This window comes from Octopus sinensis, linkage group LG1 (assembly GCF_006345805.1).
Source record: "Octopus sinensis linkage group LG1, ASM634580v1, whole genome shotgun sequence".
Lineage (NCBI taxonomy): Eukaryota > Metazoa > Mollusca > Cephalopoda > Octopoda > Octopodidae > Octopus > Octopus sinensis.
Window position 1 is genome coordinate 97,101,440 of NC_042997.1, and position 15,000 is coordinate 97,116,439.

At 37.6% G+C, this 15,000-nt stretch overlaps 1 protein-coding gene across 1 annotated transcript in view; it reads right to left on the reverse strand.

Annotated features, from left to right (window-relative positions):
* LOC115214406 (dipeptidase 1) overlaps positions 1-262 on the reverse strand; it is a 159,152-nt gene extending 158,890 nt beyond the window's left edge. The window contains exon 1 of the mRNA XM_029783605.2: positions 1-262. This exon is cut by the window's left edge and continues 241 nt beyond it. The gene's annotated coding sequence lies outside the window, so the exon portion shown is untranslated.
* Positions 263-15,000: the final 14,738 nt, after the last annotated feature.

The window sequence follows — 15,000 nt, forward strand, 5'->3', positions numbered from 1 at the left end:
TTTTTTTCTTTTCCTTTTTTGTTTCCTGTTGGTTTTCCTTCTTTCTTTTGTTTTTTTCTTTGTTGAATAATATTATTTTATTGTCATTTACAGAATGATATTAACTGATTCTTCGGCGCTACCCTACTTATGTAGCTTGCTTATGGTATATGTCCGAGTCGTTTACAGAACGTTGACATATAAATGCATATAAATACAGCGAGGTGTACGTAAAATATATATATAAAGTAAATACAGAGAAGTGAGGGAGAAAGAGAGATTAACACAGGGTGAGAATGGGGGAGAGACAGAGACAGATAGAGAGGGAAATGTAGGCTGACTGACAGGCAGAAACAGACACAAAATGACACAGAGTGATACTACAACAGATAAACAGATGAACAGAGAAAGAAGCGGAGATGGGGAGCTACCTAACGGTTTAAAATAAATGACAAGCCATTCCATATTTGAATGTACCTCGTGTATTATATGAGAACTATGTTTATTAATGTGTGTGAACACACACGCACATACATACATACATACATACATACGTACATACATACATCCAAACATGCGTAATATGTGTGTGTGTGTGTGTGTGTGTGTGTGTGTGTGTGTGTATGTATGTATGTGTGTATGTATGTATGTATGCATGTATATATGTGTATATATATATATATATATGTAAGAACTTACTGTGGACAAGGTTACGTGTCGTTCAATTATAAGATTATAAATATATTAAAAAATACACGAGCGAAAAGCACATAAACTCACGAGAGATAGGTACAGGACAAAATACCAAAAGAAGTCTAACTCCTCCTCAGTTGTCGACTGTTTATTACTCCTTATATCTAACTTTCAACGACAAGATAGGAAAATTTCATGAGACAACAGCATCCAGAAATTTTTAAAATATAAAGTTCGCGGAGAGTTAGGACTTCGAACGAACAAACAGCAACAAAGTGGACGTACAAAGTAAACAATTGACAAAGATGCATTGTAATGGGTAACGCCTGGGATAAATTTTGAAAATATATATAGAATAAATAGAAGAGAAGAAAATAGTAGAAGAGAAAAAATGTCAGGAGGTGAGAGAAATGACGTCCAGCTAGGTTGACGTCGCGTCCAAAAAGACAGAGGTGAGAGAAATGGTCTATAATTACATGTGGGCAAACAGGCAGAGGAGAAGGCGAATAAGAGAGAGGATGAGGGAAAGAAACAAAGGGATTATATCCTTTCAAAAGTTCTCCCAGGCGTTACCCATTGCAATGTGTCTTGGCCTTACGGCCCTTGATGTTTGTCTTCGTCAATTGTTTACTCTGTAATCCACTCCGTTGCTGTTTGTTTTTTCGAATCCCTAACTATCCAAAAACTTTGTATTTTTAAATTTTCTGGATGATGCTGTCCTATAAAGTTTTCCTATCTTGTCGTTGAAAGCACGAAATAGGGAATAATAAGCAGTCGACAACTGAGGAGGAGTTAGACATTTTTTGGCATTTTGTTCCGTACTTGCCTCTCGTGTGTTTACGTGTTGTTCGCTCGTTGGTGATGTCCTGTGCTTAATGTGTATATATATATCGAGGCTACAGCATGCAGAGTAAAGCCGCTTGCCACAGATTGACCTTGAACTCTGCTATGCATGTGCACTAAGTTCTAGCTAACTTCCGCTATTTACAGCAGTGCTTCGAAGTGACGTGTGTAAAGAGTGGTCGTCGCATTCACCATGACGAGAAAGTTTTCATGGTGCTACCTACTCGACGGCCTACACAAAGTTGCAGAAGGTGTATGAAGAGGAGTGTATGAGTTGCATACAAGTGTACGAATAGTTCAGACGTTTCCAAGATGGTCGAAAAATGTCGAAAGTGACGAACGTTTTGTGAGACCTGCAGCCAGTAGAACTGAGAAAAAACATCTTAGATGAGCGTTCAGGCGTGTAGAAAATCGTCGAATCACCATCCGTGAGTCATCAGATGATGTTCAGATTAGTTACGGTTCAGTTCAGTCCATTATCACTGAAGATTTGGTTATGAGACGCGATTAAAATGTTTTGAAAACTTTGCGTGGGCCTCTAAGCAGGTATCGCCAAGCTTTTTACAAACTTTGATGCAGCTTCTCAGCTCAACTTTCTCTGTCAAGGTCAATAATGCGACGAATACATGCTACACACGTTACATCCAAGCACTGCTGTAAACAGTGAAAGTGAATTAGAACGTTTAAACGTTGTGCGCATGCACGGCAGAGTTCAAGCTCACACTGTGCCAAGCGGCTTTACTCTACGTACTTTAGCTTCGTTACTAAAGCAACAGTCCAGATACTTATTGATCAGACTTCGTATATATATTATATAAAATCCGTTCTGTCTGTCTGTGTGTGTCTTCTAGGATCTCGGGCATCCTCCATCCGATTGCGCTCGAATTTGATGTGTAGATACCGACGGTATCAGGGCATGTATAAGTCTTGAAAAAATTACAAAAATCGATTCCAGGTGAGAATGCGATCGATAAAGCATTCTTTGAAATAGAAAAAGTCTATCTTTATTTCTTCTTTTGCTGGTGTCTCAAATTTAGTTTAAATCAGTGTTTCTCAAAGGGGAGGTCTATGGGACGGTCGGACAAGTTGTTTTGAGAAAATTTGGTTTAAATGTTTGATAACTCAGCACCGACCATTGGACGGGGGGGGTGCTTTTGCTCGTATATATATATATATATATATATAATATATATATATATATATATATATATATATATAAAATTTAATCATATCAAAGGGAAATGGAAATTAATAGAATTTTTCATTTCCAGTGGCCTAACGTGTAAACATTTAGTCCAAAGACTATGTATTAGTCATAAAATACAGTGTACATTTAAACACATAAGGAATCCACTCATGGGATTCAACACGCTAGAAAGAACCTAGCTGTTCTTTCTAGCGTGTTGAATCCCATGAGTGGATTCCTTATGTGTTTAAATGTACACTGTATTTTATGACAATATATATATATATATATATAATATATATATATATATATATATATATATATATATATTATATATATATAACACATATGTATTCATTCATTCGTTCGGTTCTCATGGTGCCTTTTGGCATTTGATGCGACACCAAGATCATTCCACCTCCTAACACTGAAAGCGTCCTTGACACCTTGTTCCATTGTTAACCCTCTGATTTTAAGACCTTCTGTTACTGTTCTCCGCCACGTTTCCTATGGTCGGTTACGTCTTCTTTTACCTTGTGGAATCCATTGCAAATTAACCCTAACAATTGTTTTCGGTTTATAGCGGCAAACTCGACACAGCCATTTCCATCTCCTTGCTTTAATAGTTATTCTTATTGGTTTCACGTTAGTCTTGGTATGTAGTTGGCTATTCGAAATCATATTCGACCAATAGATCTTCAAAAGTTTTCGTAAACATTTAATTTGAAACGCCTCCAATTTCTTTTCACTATTTTTGGTTGCTTTCCAACATTCAAATCCATAGAGGAGAATTCTAAGCATGTTGTTTTGTACAATAGAATCGTATTTTGGTGTTTTTGCTTTTTATTTATGATTTCTATATTGAGTTTAACATACCGTATGGTTGGTTGGCTTTGCTGATTCTTGTATTCATTTCATGAATGCAGTCTCCATCCATTGTCATTTTGGTGCCTAGAGTTACATTCGTCAACATTTGCAATTGGTTTGTCGTTCAAAGTCACATAGTCAGCATCTGTTATATTTTTACAGAGTGTACGTTTTCTTCTCGTTCATTTTGAGACCTATAGTGTTGGCTGTTTGTCTAAGTCTTTCCGATTTCTCCTGTAACTCTTGAAGCGTGTATGAGAACAAACAAATGTCGTCTGCATAATCTAAATCTTCTAGTTGTGTTGTGTTCTATTCTATACCCCGTTTATATTTTTCTGTCGTTCTTTGCATCAACCAATTCACTGCCAATGAAAATAAGATTGGCGATGACACGCATCTTTCTTCGACTCCGGTTTTGATTTCGAACGGATCTGTCAATTTGTTGTTGCTTAAAGCAGAGATCAAAATATTACCAATTACTTTCCAAAAAATTTTACAAAATATCTAGATCAATGAGGAAATACCGAAAAAAAAGGATTCCTTGTGAAATTACCAAAGAACGACGATGCATCAAATTGTAATAATTGGAGAGGAATCACTGTATTATCAATCACCAGTAAAATATTCACCCATGTCATATTACAGCGCATCAAAACAGCAATAGACCAATTACTTTGCCAAGAGCAAGCTGGATTCAGGAAAGGAAAATCATATATCGGCTATATTTTTGTAATTCGCCAAATACTCGAACAATTCAATGAATGGAACTCATCTTTGTGCATGCTGTTTGTTGACTTTGAAAAGCTTTCGTTAGCCTTCTATTCTAGTTGAACACTAGGATCGGTGTGATCGACTAGACACCTCTCCAGAAGTTTATCCCTTCTACTCTAAGTAGAAAGAAAACAAAGTGTAGCAGGACGTGTGACTTCATACTCACTGCTGAAGCACTGTCCGTGCAGGTAATGTGCATTGGCTCGGAAAAAGTAGTAATCTGATGTTGCAGCAAGGTCAGAACTGTAGGTAGGGTGAAGGAACACTTCCAGCCCCTCAGGTTCCTCGAGTTTGTGCTTGGTTACATTGGCAATGTATGCTGAAGCATTGTCATGCTGTAGGAGTGCGTGTCTTCGGTTGACCGATGCCAGGTAGTATGCTTTCAAAGCATCATATATTCGTTGCAGCTGCTGAATATAGAGGTTGGCACTCATAGCATGACCATCTGGGACAAGCTCAAAGTGCAACATCCTTTCGAAATTCCACCAGACACAGAATATTACCTTCTGTTCAAACCGCCCTTATTTGACAACAGGTTATGAAAGCTAGCCGTTGCGAAGCCACTAATTTCTCTTAAGATTACGAAATAGATCTATTCTTCATCTCCAGGTGCAATCCGATACCAGAAACGGGCATCTCGATGTTATGCTAGCAGTTGTTTGTGATAGTTCACACATCGTTGAGCCTGGTAATTGGTCAGTCCATGAGTAAATTCTAGGCAAGCTGAGCTTTTGAAGGTGACAATTGAAAGTGTTTTGTGAAGGACCTAGTTCTGCCGGCAATGTATGCTTAGATTTTGTTCAGTCCTTTAAAGTAAAGCCTCGTCTTCCACATCAGAAGATTTCCTTCTTCGATGCTGATGTCACTTTCCTTCAAACGTCTGAACCAGTGTTGTGCCACACTTTCGTTGATAGTTCCTGGGCCTTCCACATCATTAATTTCTTTTGCCGTTGCCATTGCACTCAGCCCCCTTTTCTACAGATAGCGTAAAAAGGCTCTAATCGTAATGTTTTTACCACTCATTATCAAAGCCGTAACATAACGAATAAAAAATTAATGTTTTTTGCTTTGTTTTGTATTGTTCTTTATGCTATATATGAAAATGAAGAATAAACAATTCAGTAACGATAAATAAATAATATAACATGGAGATACAAGTTGTCAAAAATCCTCAATGAAAATTCAAAAAGGCTTTTGACTCAACCTGTTGTATACATGTACACACACACACATTTATGCATCAATACATACGCGCATAAATACATACGTACATAAATACATACGTACATAAATAAATACATACGTATGTATATATATATATATATATATATATATATATATATATATATATATATATATATATATATATAATATATATATATATATATACATACATAGATGTATATATACACACACACACATAGATAGATAGATAGATAGATAGATAGATAGATAGATAGATAGATAGATAGATAGATAGATAGATAGATAGATAGATAGATAGATAGGGATGCAGGCATGATTGTTTGGCTTCGCAAATGTGAAGCCCCAGATTTGATCATAATTTGTACTACCTTTAGCAGGTTGAGTCTGTGTGTGTCACTGCTCGAAGTTTTTTCGACTGGTAGGATATTTTTAGCTTACTGATATATTTACAATGGTCGGTTCTACGATACAAGGCTCATGCTGAAAGCAACTTGACCAGAAATGCCAATTCTTTATGTGGCCACATAATAACTATAATAATGTTTTTAAAAGAATAACAGATCCTATGAGAAAAAAAAATCCACCTATAAATTGTTTCTCTGTCAAGTCATTCACTTGTTTCTTTATCGAGAAGCATTCGTATAAGTGACCTTTTGGTGAACTTATGAATAAACCTGTATGTGAAGACTATTGATGAGCGAAGGGATGTTATTTTTCGTCTGTAAGAAGATTAAAAACTAAATTATTTAAGGACTTTACGCTCAAGTGGTTTTATTTGTAGGTACAGTTAATGACTGGGGATAAAAAAATCAAGAAAGAGAATTCGTAATTGATCATGTTCTATTTGGAATCCATATTTGCTATTCAGTATGTGATAGCTTAGTCAGCAGCTTGGTTTTGGGGTGGTTTTATATTCTATAGTTCATATCTTATATGTTGATCCGACACGGTTCAGATCAGATACAGGTCAACTCCTAACATATATTCTTTTCTACTCTAGGTGTAAGGCCCGAAATTTTCGGGGAGGGGGCCAGTCGATTAGATCGACCCCAGAACGCAACTGGTACTTAATTTATCGACCCCGAAAGGATGAAAGGCAAAGTCGACCTCGGCGGAATTTGAACTCAGAACTTAAAGACAAATGAAATACCTATTTCTTTACTACCCACAAGGGGCTAAACACAGAGGGGACAAACAAGAACAGACAAACGGATTAAGTCTATTATATCGACCCCAGTGCGTAACTGGTACTTATTTAATCGACCCCGAAAGGATGAAAGGCAAAGTTGAACTCGGCGGAATTTGAACTCAGAACGTAGCGACGGGTGAAATACCTATTTCTTTACTACCCACAATGGGCTAAACACAGAGGGGACAAAGACAGACAAACGGATTAAGTCGATTATATCGACCCCAGTGCGTAACTGGTACTTAATTTATCGACCCGAAAGAATGAAAGGCAAAGTCGACCTCGGCGGAATTTGAACTCAGAACGTAACTGCAGACGAAATACGGCTACACATTTCGCCCGGTGTGCTAACGTTTCTGCCAGCTCCTAACATATATTGCATGTCTCCATATGATGTGATGGGTTTTTATGCCGACAAACGCACACTCATACAGGAAGAGAAAGAAGGAGTCACATACATATTTAGACAGACATACAAAAACTGATACACAAAACCTCATCTGCATACACGTGCACGTATGCGTGTGCATGCATATATACGTGAATTTATATGAGTGTCTCTACATTTGTGTGTGTGTGTGTGTACGGGGTGCTCGGGCTAAATTTAACAATTTGCATAAAAGGAAAAGAAAACAACGTCCCATCCAAAATTAAAAGTATTTTAAAAAAGTTAAAACATATCAACTAGTCTAAGGCTAAGAGATAACAGTTTATTCAAAGTACCCGTCCTCAGCTTCCATCATGGCCTAAAGACGGCTCCGGAACCTGGTGCATGCGTTCCTCACTGTTTCCTGAGTAAGATTACATCGACCCCAGTGTTCAACTGGTACTTATTTTATCTACCCCGAAAGGATGAAAGGCCAAGTTGACCTCGGTTGAATTTGAACTCAGAACGTAAAGACGTAAAATGCCACTAAGCATTTTGCCCGGCGAGCTAGTGATTCTGCCTGCTCGCCGCCTTAAAGCGTAAGAATATATTGTTGACTCTAATTTCTATGCTAGCAACATAGATTGTTATGCTTCAACCGTTTGGCATATACGTTAATCTATTTCAGCTGCATTTAATTGTATCTATACACACACACACAGCAAATTAAAAAACATTAAAATTTTAATTTTTTAGCTGAAACGTGTTTTAATTTAAAATCTAACATTGATTTCTTATTTAGGCAAAAGAATAGGAGTCTGGGGGTTAAATCGTCAGTATCGATCCCCAGAACTTGTCGACCAGTAAACTTAGTTGAGCTTGAGAGGATGAAAGTCAAGGCTAACCTCGGCCAGACATGAACTCTGTATATAAAGAGCTGAAATAAATACTGCGAAGCATTTTTCTGATGCTCTAACGACTCTGTCACTCTACTGCCCGCACAAAATCTAATATTGGTTTCAAATTTTGGCACAAAGCCAGCAAATTTGGGTGAGGGGATAAGTCGATTATATCGATCCAAGTGTTCACTTGGTACTTATTTTATCGACTCCATAAGGATGAAAGGCAAAGTCCACCTCGGTGGTATTTGAACTCAGAACGTAAAACCGGGTAAAATGCTTAGCAGCATATTTCCTGGCATACTAAGGATACTGTCGGCTAGCCGCCTTCAAAAAATCTAATATTGAAAACACAGCTTGCCTGCCCCATCATTGCTAACACTTCATCTCTTTCTGTTGAAAAAAAAGTAATAAAACATTTTCTATTCAAAATGCTACTAATCCGATTAAAAATGGTGAGTTGTAAAACTAGAATTGCAAGAGATTTTGCAGAAAGACAGAAGCATAAATAAGTATATATGATTAATGTATAGAAATATGGAAACTGATCAAAAACAGGTGTTACAAACACGTTTAAATAATAGCCCAGTCAAAACTTGTTCGATGGACCAGAAGTGGTTTTGGATGGTGTGAAAGTAGAGCAACATTCGAATACTTGCTTGTGAATACTTACAGTGAAACTTGTTTACTAATACAATGATTTTGTTAACTTCATACCTATGCTATTATGTTAAACTGTCGTATGTCCAAATTTGACCAAATACATTTTTTTTTCAGTATTTATTTTTGCTTGCAGTAGCCGGTTCTTATGATCAGACTATCGTATCTCCAGCTGCTACAGGTGTCAAAATATCAAGAATTGTCAAAATGTAGTACAATGGTTTTGCTACGGAATGGAGAAACTGTTTTTTCGTTTTCTGAAAAACAAAGTTTTGACTTTCGATACTTCTGCATAATAGCAACGATATATTTGTTTCTTTATAAACTTTTATTTCATGGTTTCTAACTCACCTATTGCCTGTGTGAGCACGCACGCATACACGTGTCTGTGTATGTGTACAAGTTTTTTAAACATGCTATTATCTGTTTTAATTTTTTTGTGTTAATGTTGGGTTTGAATACGATTGGTCAGAGCAACAAAGGCGGGACAATTGTATGCAGGTAGACAAATAAATCAAGAGAAGCAATATCCCAGATTTTGTAGTATTAATAAGTGACCTATAAGATTTTGTTGGTTGGGAAAATCTGTATTATTTAAGTGTCGGTGTTGTTGTTGCCGTTGCTGTTGTTGTTGTTTTGTTGTTTGTTGGTGGTGGTTGTGGTGGTGATGGTGAATGTGTGCAGCATTGTTGTCAACTGTGTACGTTGCTATTTTCTACTTGTTTCAGTCATTAGACTACAGCCATGCTGGGATACTACCTACCTTGAACAGATCGAGACCACTTCTTATTTTTAAAGTCGTATGCATAACCTCTCGATATCTTTCGACGAGCCGCTGAGTTACAGGATGTAAATAAACCAACACCGGTTGCCAAACGACGTGGCGAGAGGACAAACAAAGACACAAACACAAACAGACAGACAAACAGACTGACAGATAGATAGATAGATAGATAGATAGATAGATAGATAGATAGATAGATAGATAGATAGATAGATAGATAGATAGATAGATAGATAGATACGACGGGCTCCAACACAGCTTCTGCTTACGAAATTCACTCAGAAGGCGTTGAGAAAGCACTTCTATATTAGAAAACACTTGGCCAAAGTGCAGTACAGAGGGACTGAACTTGAAACCAGGTGGTTGCAAAGCGAGCTTCTTAACTGCACACAAATAGGCCTGTATCTTGTGGCCTGTTGCCGGATGTTTGTATTTTATGGGTATGCTGTCGAGTGTGTGCACTATAATCGACTATGTGTCGATTGTGAGCTATAAGTAATTGTTTCATCCACCAATAGCTTCAGGCAGTAGTGCCAACGAACCAGTGACAGAAGAACGTATGCTGTCGATCCAAATGCTAACCAAATTTCCCTTGCGTTGCACTAGCAAAGTTCGTCCGTCATGTACTGGAATGCTCGCCGTCGGTGAGAAGTACAGCTGGACAATAACTGACAGTTTTCAACCAAAACAAAATTACCCACCTAAGCCCTAACCACCACAAAAATATACTGCATCCTGACTCACAAGAGAGGTTAATATGATAGAAATATGAATCAAATCTCCTTCAAATCACTTTTTCTTTGAAAATAGGACACATTGAATAAAGTAATTCAAGATACAGTGTCTATGAAAATGTTGAAATGGTCGCGGATAGAACGTATTTAACTATTGATTTGCTTGATCTACCCTAACCCTATACTAAACAATAACTACTGGAATGCAAAAATAAACTGGAGAGTGAGAGTAATACGATATTTCCAGACTGACAGAATACACCTCATACAATATTGAATTAAATAAAATCTAAGGGAAACAGTGATGGTCTGCAACAGTAAAAAATAATAATAATTAATACAAATAATAAAATCGGAATATATCTTTTATCGAGGCATAAAATTTATTCTATTGCTTGTTATTTTTTCACCTTATACAATAATTCACAGCGTAAGCGATTCACGGTATGGCTTTCTACAAGACACCAAGCGAGATGCGACAAGCAGGTAATTCAGTACCACCTCAATTATTGCTTAATTGGTGAGTGACAGAATGAAAGAAACGATAAAATACAAGCCTAAATCCCGTGTATTTTATAGTTTTGTCCTTCTGTTGTCTGAGCCCAAATCCCGATTCGTTGTCTTTACCTCTGCTTTTCATGCAGACAGGGTCGTGGGGAAAATGTCCTATTTATGTACCAAAGTTGTTTAATCGACAGCTCTTCCCCTTTATTGATACACAACGTATATTACTTAGTCTTGAGCTCTCATCTTCTTGATGTGACATGCCATATGTCACAATAGGCTGTCACTTTAACATGACGTACGATATGCTTTGAACATATTTCAGGCCTGATAGAGCCCATCACTATCAAGATCTGACCACAGAAGATTTCTTTCAGAGAGAGACAGAGAGGAATCGACCCAATACAGGTTTATTGATCCCACAAAACGGTGAAAAGCAAGTTTAACCTCAACGAGATTTGAACAGAGAGCGAGAAGGATTATTGCAAAGCAAACTGTCCGACACTCTAAAAACTTTGCCAGTTGGCTGGCTACACAATGAATATTGGTTTCAAATTATGGCACAAGGCCAGTAATTTCACGTGATTGGGGTTAGTCGGTTACTTCAACCTCAGTGTCAACTGGTACTTATTTTATCGACCACGAAATGATAAAAGATGAAATAGACGCCAACTGCATTTGAACTCAGAATGTAAAGGTGAACGAAATGCCGCTAAGCATTTTGCCCGATGTGCTGACGATTCTGCCAGCTCGCCGTCTGTTACAGAATGGATATTAACATATCTTCTCTCTATATATAAACGGCAGTTTGTCTGTGTGTGTTTCTGTGTGTCTGTTAGGTTGTACCCTCACCCTGACCACAGCTTTCAACCGATTCTGATGAAACTTGACACACACATAGCCCAATGTCATAATTCAAAACTAACGCAGCGAAAATTTTGAAAAGTTCCCCCAGTTCTGAAAAAAATCGATAAATTCGACATGGGGTCGAGAATGAGAAACACAAACCACAGACTGTCTAGGGGACGCAACTCGACCTTTTTAACTAAAAAAAATTTACCATCATTTTTTTTCCATTTTTTGGCTATAACTCTCTAAAAATGCTTTATAGTTATTTCCCTTACAAACCCGAGCAACGCCGGGCGATACTGCTAGTATAGAATATTAGCACAATGTTAATCTTCCTCCTCCCACTTCCACTTCCAAACTGGCACAAACGCACGGGCGGGCAGCTGAAGATCTGGGCAACGACGATAAAGGAGGACCTCTCCGAACTCTCAGGTCCGCAGGTGATCGGTCTACGCAGATGGAACCGCGAATGGCTCGCTATCTCCAGTGACCTCGCACAGGACTATCGAGCCATGGTTCGGGATGCCGTCAAGACCAGAGAAGAAGCCGGCTCAACCCGCCCTGGGTGAACGCCGTCACAAGTAAATTAATCTTGCTTTGAAGAAATTTCCCAAACTGAAGGATGGCAAAAAATTCGAGCATGTAAACGGAAAGTTGCAAACTAAATATAATTAAATATATGCGGCAGTTTTGTAAACTTGTACACAGATTCATTACAAAAATAAAAAGCAAAAAGACTGATCATTTTGTATTTTTTAGTTTTATTTTTTATTGTTCTGATTTATTTCAGTTTTCACTTTCTATTTCTATGAAGGTGATTTCATTTTCTTTCTCTTCTTAGAAGTCTGCGTCGCTGCTTTTTTATTGATTTCGTTTATTTAATGTGTCACTTAAATCTCAAGCTAGTAGAAGATTGTCGAAATCAAAATAGTAAATTTTGTTCTTGGCATTAGTAATTACATAACTGCACACTGATTAATACTCTCCTTTGTTCTCTTCACACTGAATTAACATTGCTGTAGATAACGTATTAAACGAATGAGCAAATGTTCTTTGTCTTGTCTTGACTTCTTTTTATGTGTTAACAAGTTAATTCTTAATATAATTGTATATTTTTTTGCTTGTATTTTTATTTTGAGGCTTGTTTCTTTTCTCGACTTATTTTATTTGTTTATTCATTTTGGAACTTTACTTTTATTTATTGAACGATTATACTATAGATGACTAGCACATTCACACTATTTGGGAAGTATTTTTCTTTGTTTTAAAAAATTTCTTTTCTGAAAGACGCTCAAACTTTATTGAATTATTGAAAAGCAATTTAAAATGATTTAAAGTTGAAGAAATAAAGATCAAACAGTTTTGCATGATAAATGACATTATCCTAAATTAGTGACTGTAACTCTTTCTTCTTTTTTTCGGAATGAGACTATTGGGCGCTGATGATTTGGAACGACTGGCTGGACATAGAACCTATCTTAGCGGCAGTACATTTTGGCACTGGAAGTAAATACATGCACACAAGCAGGGATACACTTTCAGAAATATTCACATATAGATAGAGAGGGAGGAGAAGGAGAGGGACAGAGGGGAAAAACAGGAAAAGCGGGAAAAGCGGGAAGATGGGCAGAGGAGGAGAGAGGGGGATACAGAGAAAGAGAGAGGGAGAAAGAGGGAGAGGGAGAAGGAGAGAGAGGGAGAAGGAGAGAGAGGGAGAAGGAGAGAGAGGGAGAAGGAGAAGGACAGAGTGAGAGAGAGAGGGAAAGACATTGCAATTTATATACATTGAGATACGCTCACTCATTTCCATCCTTCTGACTGGTACTGCATTAGAATAGCCTACTGAGTACTTCCTCTAATGTTGCTTGCCAACTTCTGCGTTATTCCACATCCACCAGCCTCTGCTGCCCAGCAAATCAATACCCGAACTCTGATACAGCTCATAACAGCAAATCCTGTAAAGCCCTCGCGCCAAAATGCCTGTGCTAAAACGTCTTTTTTAAAATACTATATTTAGTATACTGGGAGGATAGCGAGCTGGCTGAAGCGCCAAGGTATCTAAGCCATAACCTTCCACATCCCCCTTCTCCTTTCTCTTTCGCTCTCCCACCAACACTTTTTATACACATAAATAGAAATATAGCCATACACATAAACGGGGAAAAAGAGAGACAGAGACAGAGAAACAGAGACAGAGCGACAGAGAGTGAAAGAATAAAAGAAACATTAAAATAATTGATATTAAATGAGTTAGCGATGAATTAGTGACCCAAATTAGCGGCACAAAAACGGCTGTGCTAAAACATCTATTTTTAAATATTATATTTAGTACACTCAGAGGATAGCGAGCTGGCAGAAACGCCAGGTTATCTAAAAAGATGTTGCAAAGCATTTGTGCATTTTCCTGGCTTTTCACATTTTGAGTTCAAATCCCGCCGATGTCAACCTTACCTTTCATCCTTTCGGGATCGATAAAATAAAGGACCAATAAATCACTGGATCGACTAACCTCTCCCGTCAAAATTGCTAGTTTAGTGCCAAAATCAGACCACTATATGTAGCAAGCTGAGAAATTTAGTGAACGTCTTCCTTCTAACTAGCAATGTTGTTTCACTTGAATTCCCCCAAAAGAACTACTGGCGTTAAACCGCAATCTGGTCGAGTTTTGGCCTATTTTTAACGATCAATAGCAAGAAAAATAATTCCCTATAAACTGTAAGACTGTTGTGTCTGGGGAGAGTCATTTTCTTCATGTACCTTATAATGTAACACACTCACCGGTAAAATTTCCACTTTTTTCTTATTTTTATTTTCCTAAAATTTTTGTTGCGTCTTGCAACCTTTTCATTGCAAGACGTAGCGAAAATTTTAGGAAAATAAAAATAAGAAATAAGTGGAAATTTTACCGGTGAGTGTGTTACATTATAAGGCACAAAAAGTAAATGACTATCCCCAGACACAACAGAATATGCTTCAACACACGAACTCATATAAAGAATCTTGCAAACCAAATCCAAAAACGAAATATAAGACTGCATTTTCTATATATTGCATGCGTGTTTAGACTAGTGCCATGCCTGGCAAACGAATCCCCACCCCCGAAGAGAACCAATAAGATCGAAATAACGTGGTCTGATAGTCTCGAACCTTGGATGGTAGGAATTATCTCCCGCTTGCAATAAATAACGGGTGCAAAAACACACTGAATAAACCAGTTAGAGGAGATGTCTTCCTGGGATTAAAATAGCAGTATCGTCGTCTCTTAGAGGACAGCCACGTCAAAGTAGCGATAAACACTACCTATAAGACTGAACGTTAAAGAAAAATTTTCGAATAAAAGGCGCAAGCATGGCTGTGTAGTTAAGAAACTTGCTATCCGACCATGTGGTCTTGTGTTCAGTCCCACTGCGTGGCGCCTAGGGCTTCTAATATAACCCCGATCAGACCAAATTGATAAACGGAAACTGCA